Source organism: Sturnus vulgaris, chromosome W (assembly GCF_052056855.1).
Source record: "Sturnus vulgaris isolate bStuVul1 chromosome W, bStuVul1.hap1, whole genome shotgun sequence".
Taxonomy (NCBI): domain Eukaryota; kingdom Metazoa; phylum Chordata; class Aves; order Passeriformes; family Sturnidae; genus Sturnus; species Sturnus vulgaris.
This window is the reverse complement of record NC_142282.1, coordinates 40476970-40483338: the sequence shown is the minus strand read 5'-3', so window position 1 is coordinate 40483338 and position 6369 is coordinate 40476970. Positions and strand designations below refer to the sequence as shown.

The 6369-nt window shown below is 45.1% G+C and overlaps 1 pseudogene; it reads left to right on the top strand.

The window, feature by feature from the left end:
• The first annotated feature begins 1567 nt into the window (after positions 1-1567).
• LOC148220186 (uncharacterized) lies at positions 1568-5866 on the top strand (annotated as a pseudogene).
• Positions 5867-6369: the final 503 nt, after the last annotated feature.

Sequence of the window (6369 nt, the reverse complement as noted above, 5' to 3'; positions counted from 1 at the left end):
AGATTCAGTAAACCCCTGTGGTAATTTTGTCCATCTTAGTTGCTGCTTTCTCACAGTATTTGGATCTTCCCATTCAAACGTGAAGATATTTTGGCTTTCCTCAGCTAATGGGCAAGCCCAAAAAGCATCTTTAAGATCCACTACACTAAATCACTGATGGTGTGGTGGGACCTTACTTAGAAGAGTATAAGGGTTGGGTACCACTGGGTAATGGGTCCAAGTTCTCTTGTTAACCTCCCGTAAGTCTTGTACTAATCTATAATTCCCATCAGACTTTTTTTACTAGCAGAATAGGGGTATTATGAGGAGACATACAAGGTTCCAATGTCCCATCCTTTATTAGTCCCTCTATTACCGGCTTCAAGCCTTCTCGTCCTTATAAGGATATAGGGTACTGACATACACATATGGGACATTCTTCCCTCTCAATCATGACCCTTATAGGGTCAATGTCCAGTCCTCTCCTATTTCCTTCCCCTGTAGCTGCCTGGGGCCTGGGGTCGATCAGTCCCAACTGCCACTGACGTTCCCGGATAGGAAGTCCCACAAGGAACAGCCTCTCCTGGTGTCTTAGGCAGGCTTTAGCCATAACCTGATGCCATCAAGATACATAGGTGCAGAATCCATCTCCATTTCTGGGGTGACAGGGTGATCCCAACAACTTACAGTACTGGAAGCTGAAGTGAGCTTGACCAGGAAGGAGTGGCAAAAGCACATCACTGTGACTGGTCCAGAGGCCCTGTGTATCCTTGCCATGGATTACCTCAGGAGGAAGTATTTCAAAGACCCTAAAGGGCATTGTTGGGTTTTTGGGCTAGCTACTTTGGAGACAGAGGAAAGTAGACAGTTGAATACCTTGTCAAGTCTCTCAGAGGATCCTTCTGCTGTGGGAGTCCTGAGGGTTGAAGAACAATTGCCACTGCAACAGTGCATCATGGACAACACCACACCAACTAATACTCCATGATTCCCATCTATAGATTCATGAACTGAAGAGCAAGGGAGTGGTCAGCAAGACTCACTCACCCTTTAACAGTCCTATATGGCCTGTGTGTAAGTCCAATGGAGAGTGGAGACTGGAAGTAGACTATTGTGGCCTGAATGAAGTCACACCATCATCGAATGCTGCTGTGCTGAACATGCTGGAGCTCCAGTACGAGCTGGAGTCCAAGGCAGCAAAGTGGTATGCCACTATTGGCATTGCTAACACATTTTTCTCCATTACTCTGGCAGCAGAGTGCAGGTCACAGTTTGCATTCACCTGGAAGAGTGTGCAGTACACCTGGAACTGACTGCCCCAGGGGTGGAAGCACAGTCCCACCATTTGCCATGGACTGATCCAGACTGCACTGGAAAAGGACGAGGCTCCAGAACACTTACAGTACATTGATGACATCATCGTATGGAGGAACATGGCAGAGGAGGTTTTTGAGAAAGGGGAGAAGATAATCCAGATCCCCCAGAAGGTGTTTTTTCCATTAAACAAAGTAAAGTCTAGGGACCTGCCCAGGAAATTCAGTTCTTAGGAGTAAAACGGCAAGATGGATGTAGTCAGATTCCAACGGACATGGTCAACAAAATAGCAGCTAAATTCCCACAGACCATCAAGAAGGAGACAGAGGCTTTCCTAGGTCCTGTGGCCTTTTGGAGATTGCATTTCCCAGAGTACAGTCAGACTGTAAGCCCTCTCTATCTTGTGACACAGAAGAAAAAAAAATAAGTAGGGTCTTGAACAACAAGAAACTTTTGAACAAATTAAACACGAGATTGTTCATGCAGTAGCCCTTGGGCCAGCCAGGACAGGACAGGATGTAAAAAACATGCTTTATACTGCATCTGTGGGGAATAATCCTTCCTGGAGTCTGGCAAAAAGTACCCAGGGAGATTCGAGGATGACCCCTGGGGTTCTGGAGTTGGGGATACAAAGGATGTGAGGCCTGCTATATCCCAAGCAATAAAGACATCCTGGCAGTTTATGAGAAGGGGTTCAAGATGCTTCAGAAGTGATTGTCAGTGAAGCACAGCTCCTCCTGGCACCCTGACTGCCAGTGCTGGGCTGGATGTTCAAAGGAAATGTTCCTTCCACACATCATGCCACTGATTCTACATGGCATAAGTGGATCACTCTCATCACACAGCAAGATCAAATAGAAACTACTAATCGCTCTGGTATCTTGGAGATCATCACAAATTGGCCTGAAGATGAAAATTTTGGATTATCATCATCATCATCAGAGAAGGGGAAGGTAACACATGCTGAGGAGGCCCGCCAATATAATCAGCTACTAGATAATGAAAAGTGGTATGCTCTCTTCACTTACAGTTCCTGCCATATTATAGGTGTCATGTGAAAGGGGAAGGCTTGCTCGACCCTTAGTGTGGGGAGATTTACTTGACCCTTAGTGTTTAATTTGTCTGTAAGCATCCCAGGAACTTCAAAACCTTTGTGCTCAACCAGTCTGTCAGCATCCTGTTTGGGGGATCCTTTACTGAGTCCTACTGGATTGGAGGGTGGTTCAACTAATTAAATCAGGGAAACACAACAGTGTAAGGGAGACCTGTAAGGGTCAGTCTGGAATTTCCCTCATATGCCTCACAACCGTCGCGAGGATAGAGGCTATCCCAAGGACCCCCCACCTGCTTCTGGACAGGAGTTCTGTCCTGGTTGAGGTGGATGCTGGCCAAGTGACTGTTTGCTGGTGCGCTGTGCTTGCCGTGCTGCTACGGTACAGTGCCTTCAGACAGGTACTACTCCTACAGGTGCTTCTCGGAGCACCACTGCATGTTCTGTCTCAGAGCACCTCACAATGGCCCATAAATCTCCCCACCTCTTGGCCAGATGCCACTCGCTTTGGAAAAGGACTATAAGAAAGCGACCCTCTGGAGAAGCCTTTGAGATCTCCCCACAGAAGACGTGTCTATTGGCTGGAACCACAAGGACCCCTGTATCTATTGGACCAGACCACGAGGACATCTGTCTCATCTGTCGGTAGCTATTCCCTATTCCCCTCTTTTTCTCTCTCTCTCTTTACTTTGTTTCCTTTAACTCTCCCTCTATCGCAAAACTGAGTGGTTGGCACTCAATAAAAGTGCATTTCTGCTTTGAGCAAACTGACTTGTCCCCTGTTGTTGTCTTTTGCACCTTTGAGATCAAAAACGAACCATCGTGAATCTCACCTGTATTAAGAGCGGATCGTGACAAGACCTCTCAGCAGATCTATTCCTTTGTTTGAGTATGTTACCCACTGCTGGTGACTGCTAGTGCCCGTGAAGGACTCACTAACAGTTTACGGAATAGCACTCTATTCATATAAAAATCGGGACAGGTTAAGGTTTGAAGGTTGTCAGTGATAGTGTCTGACTGCAAAAATATACTTGAAGGAATATACAGACAAGCTTTAATTCTCAACAAAATGTTCAGTGTGCATAGAGTATGATTCTTACTCAATAGGCATCTCTATGGGAGAGAAGACAGGTTCACTGTCAACTGATCCCAGTAGTTACAATGGAGTCTTCCCTAACTTTTCCCCTATTCTCGACTTATTTTTATACTATTTCTTTGTGTTTAGGTGAATCTTGAGTGACTCTAGTCATGCATATCTTTGTTACTGTTTGGGGTAAAATTCTCTAGCTTCACTTTTAAAGATACAGTCAAAAAGAATGTAGAGCGCATGCCCAGTGAGAGGTGATCATACCTTGGAGGCAGGTAGATTTGGGATGGAGGTGTGTGTTAATATTGCAATTAGGCTTTAATGAAGCACATTCATCTAAGGAGAGGGATTTCCCCACACTTGCTGGCTCAGCAGTAGGACCTCTTCCCCTGTTTTCCTTGGTATGCTGTTAATCAGCTGCAAAGTACCATCAAGTTCCTTTCCCAGCAAGGATTTCCACTCCACCCTCCATTCCATCCCCCTTGGCAGGTGTGTGTGTGGAATTATCATGGAATAGGTTTCAAGTCATGCCAACCACATTCCATCCAGGGAGCAGCAACTGTGATTTACCCTATAATTTCTGTGCTGCTATAACTCCTGTTAAAATGCTAATATAACTCCTACATTTCTTCTAATTGTATCCTCAGTTACCTGTTGACAGGATCTCCAGTCATTTCCCCACAGTCAGGATACATCAAAAATGGAAAGTTGCCGTATGGAGTTCTACAGGTTGAATTGCAGAAGCTATTGAGGGACAAGGTGGATCAAATCAGGCTGAAGAGCTGAAAGCCATCCAGCTGGCTTCAGATATCACTGAATGAGAGAAATGGCCAACAATTAACCTCTACACTAACTTGTGGATGGTAGCAAATGCTCTGTGGGGGTGGCTAGACCAATGGAAAAAGACTGACTGGCAGCGCAGATAGAAACACATCTGGGCTGCCAAATTGTGGCAAGACATTGGTGCCCAGGTAGAGAAGTTGGCTGTAAAAGTCTGTCATGTAGATGCACACATACCTAAGAGTTGGGCTACTGAAGAGCATCGCAACAACGGATAGGTGAATCAAGATGCCAAGATTAAAGTATCTCAAGTTGATCTGGACTGGCAGCATAAGGTTGAATTATTTCTGGATTGGTGAGCCCATGACACCTCAGGTCATCAGGGAAGAGATGCAACAAACAGATGGGCTCGTGATTGAGGGATGGACTTAACCATAGACACTATCACCCAGGTTATCCATTGTAGAAATGGTGCCAAACACCTGGCATATTAACCAAGATTAGAACAAGAGAATGTTGACCTTAAGAACTTCGGTAATCTGTGTGTTTGGTGAGAGTCCTGTGAGTAATCACTTCAGTGGAAAACTACTTGCAGGAGAAGAGTTTGTAAGGATAGTGCAGAAGGCAATCTTTCCCAATGAATTACAGCTGTACTGATTACTGAGGCGTAGAAACAGCCTTGTTTGTCCAATGAGGATGGGTGTTATAAAAGAGTGGGCTAGCTAGGCAAAAGTAAGTTGGAGTTGAAGCTTGAGAACCAGAGTCTGCTGCAGTTTGAGATGGCATCTGCCGGCTGTGCTGTGAGCAGGTAAGGGACATGTGGTCATGCAAGGGACAGATAAGGTAAGATGTTGTGTGAGGGACAGACAGGGTTAGGCGGCTGGATAAGGGACAGCTTGGGGTTAGCCAGTCATGCAGAAGAAAGAAGGAAACTTGCAGAGAGGAGCGAAGGAGTCAGTGCTGTGTGGAGCTGCCTGTGAGGAAAGGAGTCAAAGTTGCCTGAGAGAAGTCCACTGAAAGAAGGCATGTAAAGTTTTTAATAAAGGACAGATGATGGTGTTGGTCCAGTCCGTCTCGACATAATTTCTACAACTACTGACTGTATGCATGATTTAGAGTGACTGAAGAGAGTCACATGAAAGGAGTGCTTGAGGAATCTTTTGTGTTACAAATCAGCAGAGATCCTAGAGGTCCAATTAGGGCAGTTGTTTATCTTTAATGAACTTGGAATAAAAGGGAGCTTACATGAGAAAAGAAAAGAGAAAGAGGAGGAGAAAAAAAAGTTGAAGCTGTGGAGCTCAAAAACTGTAACACTGTATCAGTGTGTTTTCATCACCAATATTTGGATTATTTCTTTAAATCTGGATTTTTTTCTTTACATTTGATTTCATCACCAACAATCCATAACTGTGAAACATGCTGCAGTCAAGCAGGACAAGCAGGTAAAGTCCCTGTGGTGTGGGGGACAATGGTCAAAATATAAATATGGGGAGGTTTGGCAGACTGATTACCTTACACTCCCACAAACCCACCAAGGCAAGTGCTACATGCTTACAGTGGTGGAAATAACCACTGGATGGCTGGAGACATACCCCGTGCCTCACACCACTGCCTGGATCACCATCCTAGGCCTTGAAAAGCAAGTTCTGTGCTGACATGGCACCTCAGAAAGAATTGAATCAAACAATGGGACTCATTTCCATAATAGCCTCATAGACACCTGGGCCAGAAAGCACAGGATTGAGCAGGTGTATCATATTCCCTATCATGCACCAGCCTCTGGGAAAATTGAACGGTACAATGGCCTGTTAAAATCACACTGAAAGCAATGGGTGGTGGGACCTTCAAACACTGGGATCTAGTTAGCAATGGCCACTTGGTTAGTTAACACTAGAGGCCCTACCCAATCAAAACCTCTTCGTACTGTAGAAAGGGATTAAGTCCCTGTGGTGCATATGAGAATTCTGTTAGGCAAGGCAGTTTGGATTAGTCATGCCTCAAGCAAAGGCAAACTCATCTGTGCGATTGCTTTTGCTCAAGGACCTGGATGCACTTGGTGGATGATGCACTGGATGGGGAAACATCATGTGTATGTCAAGAGGATTTGATTTTTGGGTGAGATCAGTCTGTAATGTTGAGTTGTATAATATTGATTGCT